We start from the raw sequence: 15,599 nt of genomic DNA, 5'->3' as shown, positions 1-15,599 counted from the left end.
AGATTGTGGGTGGCGGGAGGAAGGTCAAGATGTGCAGCGGCACACTGTTTGGGAAACACTACTGTAAACATTACAACATCAGTGTACCAGAAAAGCAACTGGGATCATGAATGAAAGACAATTGTGGAAAACGAAGAAGTTATCACCTGCGACATTCCCGTTGACTGATAAAAAGCTGGATGCCAGAAAACCAGATATATAGTGGTAAAACAGGAAAACACACCAGAACGGCAAGTGATTACTCGGTGAATCGCATGGACATAGGGAAGATTTTCAAGTATCAAGAAACGCAGCCCGAAACTAAGATGTGGCAGAAATGTTTCCCATCATTTCGGTACCAACGGCTTGATCAAGAAAAACTTCCAAGTGACACCTGGATAAGCTGCCTATACATCTTAAGAACTCTCTTTGGCACAATGCAAGTACTATGGCGAATGTTAGCAGCACATTTGAGAGACTGAGACCAGACTGCACACACCCTGGCTTAGGAGTTTCATTCTTGCCATTGTATTTTCCCTGTGATGTCCGAGCAGGAGTGCGTTTTAAAGTCTTCCCATCACATTGTTATGTATACAGCACCTTATACACTCGATTGTGTTTCTTAGTGTTTGTGACCCCTGAGGCAGGTGGTTACCCTGCTAAAACACAGTCCTGTGTCAGGTCCTATCCTATGAGGTGCTTTGGTTAATATTTATACACCCACAACTGGCTTCTGGAAGTCTTTGGTCCATCTCATAGGAGCCGACTCTGTGGGTGCTTGAGCACCTCCAATATTGAGAAAATTCCTTGTATGTGTCCAAGGAAGGGTTATTTCCACTGGGCTGAGCACCCCCAATAATTTTGAAAAGTTGGCTCCTATGTCCTTACTTCCTTGTGACTGACATGCAAAAAAAACTTGCCCATTAGAAGAAATCACCCATGGGTGAGCATTTTTCAAAACCTGGACACTGCATCAATGTCCTTAATCGTCACAATACTAAAAGGTAACTTTAAAACAGTCCAGGAACGCAAGACCTTTCGAGTTAAAAAGGTGAAATATTTTGACACCCGCCAGACAGGGCTTAACAAGGATTACCACCTAGGGTGAATGTTTTATATAAAAGACAGTAAAAGGAATCAATCAAGAAATAAAGATTTCCTATCACATTAAAACCATAAAATTACACTTTTGTCACCTTCCGATTACCTATCCCAGGGCCGCCAAGGTCTCCAATGACCTATTACTGGCTAAATCCAGAGGTCTCTATTCCATCCTCATTCTTCTTGATCTTTCCGCTGCTTTTGACACTGTCGATCACAGCATACTCCTTGATATCCTATCCTCACTTGGATTCCAGGGCTCTGTTCTTTCCTGGTTCTCTTCCTACCTCTCCCTCCGCAAATTTAGTGTTCACTCTGGTGGATCCTCTTCTACTTCTATCCCTCTGCCTGTCGGCATACCTCAGGGTTCTGTTCTTGGTCCCCTCCTCTTTTCTATCTACACTTCTTCCCTTGGTTCATTAATCTCATCCCATGGCTTTTCCTACCATCTCTATGCTGATGACTCCCAAATCTACCTTTCTACCCCTGATATCTCACCTTGCATCCAAACCAAAGTTTCAGCGTGCTTGTCTGACATTGCTGTCTGGATGTCTCAACGCCACCTGAAATTAAACATGACCAAAACCGAACTTCTCATTTTTCCCCCCCAAACCCACCTCCCCACTCCCCCCGTTTTCTATTTCTGTTGATGGCTCTCTCATTCTCCCTGTCTCCTCGGCTCGAAACCTTGGGGTCATCTTTGACTCTTCTCTCTCCTTCTCTGCTCACATCCAGCAGACCGCCAAGACCTGTCGTTTCTTTCTTTACAACATCCGTAAAATCCGCCCCTTTCTTTCCGAGCACTCTACCAAAACCCTCATCCACACCTTTGTCACCTCTCGTTTAGACTACTGCAATCTGCTTCTTGCTGGCCTCCCACTTAGTCACCTCTCCCCTCTCCAATCGGTTCAAAACTCTGCTGCCCGTCTCGTCTTCCGCCAGGGTCGCTTTACTCATACTACCCCTCTCCTCAAGTCGCTTCACTGGCTCCCTATCCGTTTTCGCATCCTGTTCAAACTTCTTCTACTAACCTATAAATGTACTCACTCTGCTGCTCCCCAGTATCTCTCCACACTCATCCTTCCCTACACCCCTTCCCGTGCACTCCGCTCCATGGATAAATCCTTCTTATCTGTTCCCTTCTCCACTACTGCCAACTCCAGACTTCACGCCTTCTGTCTCGCTGCACCCTACGCCTGGAATAAACTTCCTGAGCCCCTACGTCTTGCCCCATCCTTGGCCACCTTTAAATCTAGACTGAAAGCCCACCTCTTTAACATTGCTTTTGACTCGTAACCACTTGTAACCACTCGCCTCCACCTACCCTCCTCTCTTCCTTCCCGTTCACATTAATTGATTTGATTTGCTTACTTTATTTATTTTTTGTCTATTAGATTGTAAGCTCTTTGAGCAGGGACTGTCTTTCTTCTATGTTTGTGCAGCGCTGCGTACGCCTTGTAGCGCTATAGAAATGCTAAATAGTAGTAGTAGTAGTCTCTTGTAATCAGAGGTGATATTGTGATGTCATAATGCCTCAGGCCACCAATAAGAGCCAACCTCATCAGTGATGTCACAATGGCTTGATTGTCCTATACTTGGCTCACTTTTATTACATAGCTCTTTGAGCAGGGACTGTCTTTCTTCTATGTTTGTGCAGCGCTGCGTATGCCTTGTAGCGCTATAGAAATGCTAAATAGTAGTAGTAGTAGTAGACTGAGCTGGGCCCGGGACAAGGCTGCCCCCAGGGCGCCCACCGCGCCACCACCCTCCCCCCAATCGCTAACACTGTCGCCTCCCTCTCCTGCTCTCAAGCCGCTGGCGCTGCAGTCGTCGGTCTCCACCCGCCCACCCCGTTGACAGCCGTCCGCCACTGGGCCCCCTGCATTCAAATTGGCAGTGCCTCACCTCCGTGTGAATTCTGAAAGCAGCAAGATCACCTGCCTTCGGGCCCTCCTTCACTGTGGTCCGCCATGGCGGAAACACTTACATCAGACAAGGACAGGACACAGTGAGGGAGGGCCCAAAGGGAGGCAATCCTGATTCCTGCCGCTTTCACAATTCACACAGAGGTGAGGCGCTGCCGATTTGAATGCAAGGGGCCCGTGGCGGACAGAGGGGGGCTGTCGATGGAGCCGGGGGCAGGTGGGTGAGAATGGGGACTGCGGCACCGTGGCCTGGGAGCAGGAGGAGAGACCCCGGTGCCGGGCCCCCCTTGGAGGCCCAGGCCCAGGGAATTTTGTCACCCCTGCCCTCCCCTCTCGGCAGCCCTGACCTATCCATTTCTTCCTGTTTCAGTCACTCCTTCCCCCCCCCCTCCCTCGAGGAATGCTTTTCATGCCTCGCTGTCCCTATCTTTTGCTCTTAACTGACCTGAAGATGGCTGTGCCTTCAAAAGCTTGTCAAAAAAATGTATTGTTAGTCCAAGAAAAAAGGGAAATAAGGCAATAGCCTCTTTTATTTCTGCTTTTCATCCTTGACATAGGAAATCATGAGTATTGTTGGAGTAACATAAGGAAATAGGAACAGAAGAGATATATGTGGAAATGGTTTCATTCCTTTTCACAGATCAAACGATGATACTAAGGAATCATTTATCACTGATGGAGCCCCCAGGGGGTCAGTTTTGTCTACTCCCCTTTTTGATCTGTATATGGTTCTTTTAAGCAGGTGCCTCTGGATGATCTGGTGTTTAGGGGTCAAGATGGGGGACTGAAATTTTACTTTAATAAATACATGTTTACAGGCTGCAGCATAAGGTGAAATTAGGCCTTACCTGCTAATTTTCTTTCCTCTAGTCTAGATCCTCCAGACCGTTCAAGACGCTTGGGTTATGCACTCCTACCAGCAGAGGGAGACTGAGAACACTAAAGCTTCTTATACAAGTAGCCTGTGCAGACCTTCTACTAACCAGTAAAACAGTAACAAAGCAGAGGAACAAAACACCTCCACCTAAACAAAACCACTGAATCCACACTCAGATCTCCTCCCCTTAAGACAGGGGAATTCAACTGCAGATGGGCACAAACGGTACCACAAACTGCCCTTAGTAAAACTCCAGGACCCAAATCACAGGAGCTACTAGAAATATCAGCAACTGAAGTCTAAAGAAAATATCATACTGAACTGTCCGATACACTGGGTGGGCTCTTGAACGGTCTGGAGGATCTAGAGGAAAGAAAATTAGCAGGTAAGGCCTAATTTCACCTTCCTCAGCAATCCTCCAGACCGTTCAAGATGCTTGGGATATACCAAAGCAGTAAACACATCTAAGAGTGGGACCTGCAAAGCCCAGAGGACAGGACTGCAGCTCCAAAACTGGCATCCTCCCTTGCCTGTACATCCACTCTGTAATGTTTGAAAAGAAAGAATGCAGGGAGGACCACACCGCCGCTCTACAAATGTCCACCGGTGGAACAAAACTATTCTCTGCCCAAGAAGCCGCCATCCCCCTAGTGGAATGTGCCTTGAGCCCCGCCGGAACCGTACGGCCATGCAATATGTAAGCCGAAGAGATGGCATCCTTCAACCACCGAGCTATAGATGCCTTAGAAGCAGCTGCTCCCTTCTTGGGCCCCCCATGAAGGACAAATAACCTGTCCGAAGACCTGAATTCCTCCGACCTGCACAAGTAAACCTTCAACACTGCGCACATCCAATTTCGCCAAATGACGCTGAGAAGCATCCCCCATCCGGTCCCCCAAGACCAGCAACGAAATCACCTGAGAAAGTATCTCCTTAGGCTCCGAAATATCCACCCGTAGGCGCTTAATTCCCACTGAGCTAGCAGCCTCCGGCAAACAGCCTGAGAGGGGCCAGCTCGCCAGGCATTATACAGAGACCAAACAAACTCAGGGGGAAAGCCACAACCCCTCCCCCGACGCTGCTGAAGTCCCAACAACACTTCCCGCAGTCTCCGCGACGGACCCCCCTCGCTCCCCACAAAATTTACACTGGCCAACTTTCACTTCAACGCCGCACTTCGTGCAAAACCGACACCTCACCAGCTTACACATAATGGCCGCGAACACAATAAAAACAAACAGTTGCTTTGTGCTCTGACAGACTAATAGGCAAAACCACCTAAGGAAAGAACGCCCTTGAAGACATTTTATCTCTGGACTGCCACAAGAACGGCAAAAATAGCCGCCTTTTAAAAACGTTTTTTATTATTATTTTTTTTAAACCTCGTTGCTGATGCCTAAACACCTCAAGGGTACAGAACGAGGTCTGTAGCCGAGGTCAAGCAGTCCTCCAGAGGAAGAGCACAGGGGGAGGGACCCGGCCACCCGGGTGTGACACCCCACAGGGAATAAGAAGCCCCTTAGGACTGCCATCCTGTAATAGAGATCCAAGTGTGGGTTCTCTAACATTTACAACCCAACCTAGAAACCCCAAACGGGCCTACCTGACTGAGTATACTGCACACATCTACCCTCTGCTGACACAGAGAAAATACTGGTTAGTAGAAGGTCTGCACAGGCTACTTGTATAAGAAGTTTTAGTGTTCTCAGTCTCCCTCTGCTGGTAGGAGTGCATAACCCAAGCGTCTTGAACGGTCTGGAGGATTGCTGAGGAATGGGTTTAATTTATTTATTTGTTACATTTATATCCCACATTTTCCCACCTATTTGCAGGCTCAATGTGGCTTACAAAGTACCGTAAAGTTGTTTGCCATTTCGGTTGATAACAAATACAAGACTGTGTTGAGGTCAGATGAGGTAGAAGTGAATCAGGCGTCATGGTGTCAAGGGGAAAGAGGAAAGGTTTGGTTCATTATGTAAAGTTAAATGTGGAAAAGTCTGAGGCATTTTGAGTAGGAAGAGGGGACTGCGATTGGGATTTCCAGTTGCAAGGAGGGGGGACCACATTAAAAGCCAGCCAGGTGGTTCAGGATGTAAGAATGATGTTGGATTCAAAGCTTAACTCAGAGGCACAAGTTATGACGACTACGAAGGGAGCATTTTGTCAGTTAAAGAAGATTAAGCAGATGTGATCTTTTGTCTTGTGCTACTTGATATTAATTACAGCTCCAAAGGCTATATCTAGTCCAGAATAGAACTCAGAGCCTGGCCTGTGGCCTCCACTGGAGGGGGGGGGGGGGTCATGAGTCCCCCTGCTTTAAAGGACTTGTATGGGCTACTGCAGAGTAGTTTAAGCACAAGATCTTCATGTTTAAGGTGCTGGAGGCTTTTGAGTGGAACAGGCAGACGTGAATCGCTGGTTTACTCTTTCCAAAAATACTAGAACTAAGGGGCACACCATAAAGCTACAAAGTAGTAAATTTAAAACTAAAGTCACAGAAAATATTTCTTTACTCAACGTGTAATTAAACCCGGGAATTCACTGCCAGAGAATGTAGTAAGAGTGGTTAGCTTAGTGGGGTTTAAAAAAAAAAAAAAAGGTGTGGACGGCTTCCTAAAGGAAAAGTCCATAGACCATTATTAAAATGGACTTGGGGAAAATCCACTGCTTATTTCTAGGATAAGCAGCAGAAAATATACTGTACTGTTTTAGGATCTTGCCACGTACATGTGACCTGGATTGGCCACGGTTGGAAACAGGATGCTGGACTTGATGGGCCTTCGATCTGTCCCAGTATGGCAACACTTATGTAAGCTATTGGTAGATTGCTTAGGCTACCTCAAAGGAGACTTCTGAGAATTCCTGCCAAAAGATTAGGTCAGAGAAGCATAACAGATGAGCTTTTTCCATGACGAACCCAACGATATAGAACTTGTGACCCTTTTATGAAACCGATGGAATTTACTTAACTTGGGAACCAGTTAAAGACTCGGTGGCTGTTTAAGAAATTGATGGAGCAGGGAAATGGGGTTGGGGAGGTTGGTTTTTATGGACAGGTGTATTATATGTGTCTGCTTTTATTTTTATTGTGTTGAGCCCTTGATGAATCAAAGTATTGACTAGAGTTAAGAGGCCATCGAAGACTCTTCCATATCACTGTAACTCTAGTCAACATTTTGATCTCTAGAAGTGCAACACAATCGAAATAAAAGTTTGAAACAAAGGAGCGGGACTTTTGCATACTACTTTGGCTGATTTGTTCAGGAGGTAACAGTAAAGAACTTTAAGGATAAAATATAATAATTTCCACTACAGCATTCAACATGCAAAACAAATACACAGATACTTTATGAGTAGAAGTACTGTCATGACAACAGCTCAGGCTCAGAACAAGCTTTTAAAAATAACCACCATGGTAACAAAGCAAAGGCAAAAAACTTGTTTTATGAATGCCTCACATTCAGTCAGTTCAAGTAACAAAGCATTGGGGATGATACCAATACCTAAGGTGGAAGGACGAATCCTACTCGTGCAAGAGCGCATTCCATGGCTGTCAGTTACAGAACGCTTTACCGAGACAATCAGACTTAATATTATGGAAGTAACTGGAAGCACATTTGATTGCTACATTTTTTAGTTAGAGCATTTTATTGTTCAATGTGAGGTTTTATGACATTTTTGTAAACATAATGGGGGTCCAGGGCCACAGAGAAGGGCCCCAGCACCAGGGTTTCTCTCTCTGTCCTGCTCCTGACAGGACCCAAGTGATCGCATCCTGACAAGAGCAGGAGAGAAAAAAAAAACTCCAGCATCCAGCCCCCTTGGAGGCTGGGGAGGACCCGGAGTTCCCTCCAGCACTGCTCTTCTGCCCATTGCTGAGCGGCTGCTTTTTCTCTCAGGTGCACATGCTCGGTTATGAAACCCAGCATGCCCCGAGAGGAAAAGCAGCTTCAGGGGCAGCCAATCAGCGCTGGAGGAAGAAGACATCTTTTGCAGGTGGGGTCTGGGAACCCGCCAGCCAAGATATTTCAGCAGTGGCAGCGATGGGGGGGGGGGGCAGTAGCAGACCTGCCCCGGGCCCAGTTCAGTCTCTCGGTGGCCCTGATGGGGTCTGTTTCTTCCACGCAGCATTGCCGATACAACTCATTCACAGTGAACCACAGCATATAAATGTTTATATTTGTACACCACGTAGCTGTATAATGATAGGTAATTTATGAAGGCAACAAAATTAAATCACTTACATTTTTTTTTTGGGGGGGGGGGGGGGGGAGTAGACAGGTTCCTCCTGCACTTTTGGACTTCCAGCTCAAATTGGAACCAGGACTGGAATCCAGTACTATGAATCTTCGTTTCTCATTACGGAAAGATTTTTTCTGGGGGGTTTTTTTTTTCCAGTTCAGACATTGCAGTGACAGTACTTGGCTGGGGTCCAGGCTCTGGGGCCCCTTTCAGAACACTGTTAGCATGGGTTCTAACTCTAGGCTACTGGGAGTACATTTTAAACCTACAGGTACCATTTACACATATAAAAAGTGGGCTTATATGTGTAAAAGGTATGTACCCTAGTACATAAAATCATCCATGGCGATGCCCCAGCATACATGTCAGACTTGATAGACCTACCATCCAGGAATGCTAAAAAATCTTCTCGCACATTCCTCAATCTTCATTTCCCCAACTGCAAAGGTCTAAAGTACAAACTAATGCACGCATCAACCTTCTCTTATACGAGCGCACAGCTCTGGAACGCATTACCACGTAACTTGACAGCGGTCCACGAACTAACCAACTTCCGGAAACTACTAAAGACCCATCTCTTCGACAAGACTTATCACAAAGACCAAGTCATGTGAAACTCACACCTATACCATGAATGTAAATCACTGCCTCCTTCCTTCAATGCCAACTTCCGGAAACTACTAAAGACTCATCTCTTCGACAAGACTTATCACAAAGACCAAGTCATGTGAAACTCACACCTATACCATGAATGTAAATCAATGCCTCCTTCCTTCAATGCCAACTTCCGGAAACTACTAAAGACTCATCTCTTCGACAAGACTTATCACAAAGACCAAGTCATGTGAAACTCACACCTATACCATGAATGTAACATCAATGCCTCCTGTCTCTTACTTTTATGCTTTCCTTTATCATCCAACACAAACCCTGCTGTAACTCCAAATGCCTAACCTTTTCTCCTTTCCACTATCCATGATGTATTGTAAGCCACATTGAGCCTGCAAAGAGGTGGGATAATGTGGGATACAAATGCAATAAATAAAATAAATAATAAAACTGCAGACAAACTTGCTAAAAACTTCAACGAGAAAATTGTAAAATCTACGCACCACATTACCACAGAACACCACTGACATCGAAAAATTCATGGACTGCATGGACCCAATCCTCGATGAATACCCAGCTGACCAGACCTGGACAAACTTCACTATCCTCACCGACGAAAGCGTAGCCCAATCGATCAACAAGTACACAACTCTGGAATACGCTACCAAATGCTATGAAAGCAATGCATGACCTAACAAAATAAACTTGTATACATGAATGCAAAAAGCTTCAAGGTGCAATTCGTGTAAACTTTGTTTCATATAACAATTGCATTGCAAACTACAACATAAAATCCTGATCAGAGACTGATGCATTTAGGAAAGGATTTTAGAAGGGTTAGGTGACAAGGCTGAATTACCTGTGTAAATGGACAAGTACGTACCAAAAGCGATTTTAGAAAACAAATGTGACTTGTACATATACACCATAACATAAGGAGGAATGTTCTGGACAGACCTTAAAAACGTATTCAAGTATTTCCCATTTTGTAATAGAAATACACATATATTTCAAAACAGCATAATTGTTGGATCTAGGATTGGAGCAGCAATTTAAATCTTTTATTGCACACTGCTATAACTGTTGTACTAAGTGGTATCAAACATATAAACGGCGAGTGACCGTACTCACTCGCAAATGCGCAGTAGAGACCTTCTCTGCCCTGCCCCCACGTCAATACGTGATGACGGGGGGGGGGGGGGCGGAACACAGAGGGTCTGTACTGCGCATTGCTGAGGGAGGGACACCGCCGTCTAATGCTCCCCCCACCCGAGTCGCCGCCGCCACCCACCTTCTACCCGGTCGGGCCCTCACTCCACTATTGAAACAGCGAGGGTCCGGGAATGCAGCACTGAGCTCTGCTGAGCTGCCGACATCGCCCTTCCTTCTTCTTCTCTGCCTCTGTCCCGCCCTCGACGATGTTACGTCACACAAGGGCGGGACAGGCAGAGAAGAAGAACGAAGGCCGACGTCGGCAGCTCAGCAGAGCTCAGTGCTGCGTTCCCGGACCCTCGCTGTTTCAATAGCGGAGCAAGGGCCCGGCCGGGTGGAAGGTGGGTGGTGACGGTTCGGTGGGGGGGGGGGGGCGCGAACTCGGAGGGGGAGGGGCAGCGGCGAACTCGGCGGTGGGGGCGGGCCTTTCAACCCCCCTTTCCTATAATAGCCCGTTTTTATGGGCTCAAAGTCTAGTTAAGTTAATAAATCAAATCAATAGCTTCTTGTTTGGCTCCGTTAGGACAGGCTGCTTTGGTTAAATCTGACAGCAGGTTGTAAAATCTTCACATGTATAAATACCAGCATTTATTTATTTATTGCACTTGTATCCCACATTTTCCCACCTATTTGCAGGCTCAATGTGGCTTACAGAGATCTGTTATGGCATCGCCGTAACAGAGAAGAAATACAATTGGTGTTACAGAGGGATAGAATAAGACAAGAGGATCAGGTTATGCAGCTATAGTGAGACATTCTGAATAAACTCCACTCTTTACAGAGTGTTTTCTTCTAAAACAGCTGTTCCTGCTCTGTGTTGAGAAAAAATATCCGCCAGAAGGCGGAGAACTCTAGACGCCCCCCGGACAACAACAAGAAATGAAATAAAAGTGGGAGGGCGACCAAGGATTCCAAAGACTGAAAGGATATAAAATAATAAAGATGTTTATTGAGGTATAAAGACTCGACACAACCTCGTGTTTCGGCCGTTAGGCCTGCATCAGGAGTCTATAATCAAATTTTGAATACATAAATTATAAAAACAATATAAAAGTAGACAACATATATATACACGTTTAAATATTTAAAATTAATTTTATAATTTTAAATATTATATAAAAAAAGTATCTCTCTATATAAAACGCACCTCCAACGTTCGAATGAAGCCTCTGTTAGCCAAAAGTGAAGGGGGTGAGATCGCATTGTGTCTGCCCCGCCCACGCGTCAAACGTGATGACGTCGAGGGCGGAGCAATGATACTCATCCAATCGCAACGCTCGGCAGCAAAGCGTCAGGGAAGGACGCGGCGCTCTCAACGTCTAGCCTTCCCTTCGCTGTGTTCCGCATTCTTCTGACGTCAAGGATGACGTCAAAAGAAGGCAGAACACAGCGAAGGGAAACCTAGACATCGGGAGCACCGTCTCCTTCCCTGACGCTTCGCTGCCGGAACCGCCACGGAGGTACATTTAAAAACAAGAAAAAAAAATAAAAACCATGTTGGGGGGAGCGAAGAGGGTGGCCACAAAAGAAAAACAATGGGAGCGGGAGGGCAGGGGAGAAACGACACCATGGATGCGAAGGGGGGGGAGGGGGAAGAAGAGGGCGGCCCAGGCTGGGACATGGGAGAGAGAGGAGCATGGATGCAAGGGGGGGTCATGGAAGGGAGACAGGGGACTTGCTGGAAAAGGATGAATGGAGGCGGCAGGGGACAGAGGAGCATGGATGGGCATGGATTGGGAGGGCAGGGCTCAGGGAGAGAGGGCAATTGCTGGAAAGGGATGAATGGAGGGGGCAGGGGACAGAGGAGCATGGATGGGCATGGATTGGGAGGGCAGGACTCAGGGAGAGAGGGAAATTGCTGGATAGGGATGAATAGAGGGGACAGATGGGCATGGATGGATATGGATTGCAGGGCAGGCCTCAGGGAGACAGGGCAATTGCTGGATAGGGAAAAATGGAGGGGCCAGGTGACAGATGAGCATGGATGGGCATGGATTGGAAGGGCAGGACTCAGGGAGACGGGAATTGCTGAATAGGGATGAATGGAGGGGACAGATGGCCATGGATGGATATGGATTGCAGGGCAGGCCTCAGGCAGAGAGGGGAAATGCTGGATAGGGAAAAATGGAGGGGCCAGGTGACAGATGAGCATGGATTGGAAGGGCAGGACTCAGGGAGAGGGGAATTGCTGGATAGGGATGAATGGAGGGCACAGATGGGCATGGATGCATATGGATTGCAGGGCAGGCCTCAGGCAGAGAGGGGAATTGCTGGATAGGGATGAATGGAGGGGCCAGGTGAAAGAGGAGCATGGATTGGAAGGGCAGGACTCAGGGAGAGGGGAATTGCTGGATAGGGATGAATGGAGGGGACAGATGGCCATGGATGGATATGGATTGCAGGGCAGGCCTCAGGCAGAGAGGGGAAATGCTGGATAGGGAAAAATGCAGGGGCCAGGTGACAAAGGAGCATGGATGGGCATGGATTGGAAGGGCAGGACTCATGGAGAGGGGAATTGCTGGATAGGGATGAATGGAGGGGACAGATGGCCATGGATGCATATGGATTGCAGGGCAGGCCTCAGGGAGACAGCGGAATTGCTGGATAGGGATGAATGGAGGGGCCAGGTGACAGAGGAGCATGGATTGGACTCACACTTTCACTCTGACTCTCACTCACTCTCACATACACTCTCCCAAACACACACACTCCGAGGAAAACCTTGCTAGCGCCCGTTTCATTTGTGTCAGAAACGGGCCTTTTTTACTAGTGTATAATAATAACAAATTAGATGCATTTAAGAATGAATATGAATTTAAACGGATGATTAAATTTTTAAGAAAATAAAATTTAAATTCATCAAAAAATAAAATAAAACCTTCCATATTTAAAAATATGTAAAGACAAAAAATGGTGTGCTTGTATAAAAATGATGTACATATATAAATAAATAACAATATGTAAATGAATTCTCATGTCCACACAAAGTAAGAAAGCAGTGTGGATTGGATACGTTAAACATGGATAACCAAATGCATTCAAAGGTGAATTTATACACATTAAAAAAAAGGGGGTCAAACAATGAATAAATATATTATCACATAAAATGGTGTGCTTATATAAATACAATTTGCACATGAATAAATACAAATATGTCAAAGAATTCTCATGTCTAAACACATAAAAGATTATAGCACATATATGCATATGTTTAAAAAAATAAAAATTAAACGAAAGTGATCAATTAATGGCAGAATCAGAAAATTGAAGAAAGAAATTAATCATCCGTTTAAATTCATATTCATTCTTAAATGCATCTAATTTGTTATTATTATACATACTTTTTTATATAATAACATTTAAAATTAATTTTAAATATTTAAACGTGTATATATATATGTTGTCTACTTTTATATTGTTTTTATGATTTATGTATTCAAAATTTGATTATAGACTCCTGATGCAGGCCTAACGGCCGAAACACGAGGTTGTGTCGAGTCTTTATACCTCAATAAACATCTTTATTATTATATATCCTTTCAGTCTTTGGAATCCTTGGTCGCCCTCCCACTTTTATTTCATTTCCTGCTCTGTGTTACCAATTACACATACTTTTCATGCAAAATTATACTTTGTGAAAGGCTCCGCGTTCAGCAAACCTTTTGTAAAATAAGTTGCAAACCGAAGACCCTGACCTAAGCAAAACTGTGCTTCACACAATCCACAAAGACATATCAATCAATCAATATCCTTAAACCTATCTAGCCTCCAAGTGTGCAATGATATAATTCATATATCCTCTCAGCTTCGGAAGGAGAAATTCTGTTATCCTACAGATTAATCATAAGCAAGAGCCTCACAAAACAATCAGGTTGTTACTGCCTTACGAACATAAATCTCCCTAGAATCATGTCTCTCTTGGGAGACTCATGGTCCCAAAGCACAGCCTGTGGAGAAAATGCCCTCCCTTAACACTTCTGCAAATGAAATGAGAACAGCCACTCTTAAAAACTGCAAGGATTACAATCCTGGAAAAGGAAGGAGTGGGGGACATAGTAGATGACGGCAAAAAAAAGACCTGCATGGTCCATCCAGTCTGCCCAACAAGATAAACTCATATGTGCATTTTTTTTGTGTATACCTTACCTTGATTTGTACCTGTCCTTTTCAGGGCACAGACCGTGTAAAAGTCTGCCCAGCACTATCCCTGCCTCCCAACCACCAGCCCCGCCTCCCACCACTGGCTCTGGCACTGACAGTGTAAGTCTGCCCAGCACTATCCCCGCCTCCCACCACCGGCTCTGGCACTGACCGTATAAGTCTGCCCAGCACTATCCCCGCCTCCCACCACCGGCTGTGCAACCCAATCTCGGCTAAGCTCCTTAGGATCCATTCCTTCTGAACAGGATTCCAGCAGCAATCATGCTACAGAGCTCAAATAAGAAAGCTATTATAGCAATACCTAAGCTGTTTACTTATACAGTACATAGTTTCTCATATTGATAATACTGACAATGCAAGATTAAAACACACACAAATTAACATTTCTTAGACCAGACGTCTGAGGAATATTGTTCATATATGCCATTAAAAAGAAATGCAAAGTGATGCACTTAGGGAATAGAAACCCTCGGGAGACGTATGTGTTAGGCGGGGAGAGTCTGATAGGTACGGGCGGAGAGAGGGATCTTGGGGTGATAGTATCTGAGGATTTGAAAGAGACGAAACAGTGTGACAAGGCGGTGGCAGTAGCTAGAAGGTTGTTAGGCTGTATAGAGAGAGGTGTGAGCAGCAGAAGAAAGGGGGGTGTTGATGCCCCTGTATAAGTCATTGGTGAGGCCCCACCTAGAGTATTGTGTTCAGTTTTGGAGGCCGTATCTTAAGGATGTAAAAAGAATTGAAGCGGTGCAAAGAAAAGCTACGAGAATGGTAAGGGATTTGCGTTACAAGACGTATGAGGAGAGACTTGCTGACCTGAACATGTATACTCTGGAAGAAAGGAGAAACAGGGGTGATATGATACAGACGTTCAAATATTTGAAAGGTATTGATCTGCAAACTAACCTTTTCCGGAGATGGGAAGGTGGTAGAACTAGAGGGCATGATATGAGATTGAAGGGGGGCAGACTCAAGAAAAATGTCAGGAAGTATTTTTTCACAGAGAGAGTAGTGGATGCTTGGAATGCCCTCCCACGGGAGGTGGTGGAAATGAAAACAGTAACGGAATTCAAACACGCATGGGATAAACATAAAGGAATCCTATTCAGAAGGGATGGATCCTAAGGAGCTTAGCCGAGATTGGGTGGCAGAGCCAGCCGGTGGTGGGAGGCGAGGATAGTGCTGGGCAGACTTATACGGTCTGTGCCAGAGCCAGTGGTGGGAGGCGGGGCTGGTGGTTGGGAGGCGGGGATAGTGCTGGACAGACTTACACGGTCTGTGCCCTGAAGAGGACAGGTACAAATCAAGGTAAGGTATACACAAAAAGTAGCACATATGAGTTTGTCTTGTTGGGCAGACTGGATGGACCATGCAGGTCTTTTTCTGCCGTCATTTACTATGTTACTATTAAAAGACACACCCAACACAAAACATGTTCTAGGGCACTGACCTTCAATGAAGGAGAAATTAGGCCTTACCTGCTAATTTGCTTTCCT

At 45.6% G+C, this 15,599-nt stretch overlaps 1 protein-coding gene across 3 annotated transcripts in view; it reads right to left on the bottom strand.

The window, feature by feature from the left end:
- STUM (stum, mechanosensory transduction mediator homolog) overlaps positions 1 to 15,599 on the bottom strand; it is a 112,898-nt gene that overhangs the window by 81,319 nt on the left and 15,980 nt on the right. The gene's annotated exons all lie outside the window — the stretch shown is intronic.

The sequence above is a fragment of the Microcaecilia unicolor genome, chromosome 3, assembly GCF_901765095.1.
Source record: "Microcaecilia unicolor chromosome 3, aMicUni1.1, whole genome shotgun sequence".
NCBI classification, from domain to species: domain Eukaryota; kingdom Metazoa; phylum Chordata; class Amphibia; order Gymnophiona; family Siphonopidae; genus Microcaecilia; species Microcaecilia unicolor.
Note: the sequence above shows the minus strand (reverse complement) of the source record. Positions and strands in the feature narration are given on the sequence as shown.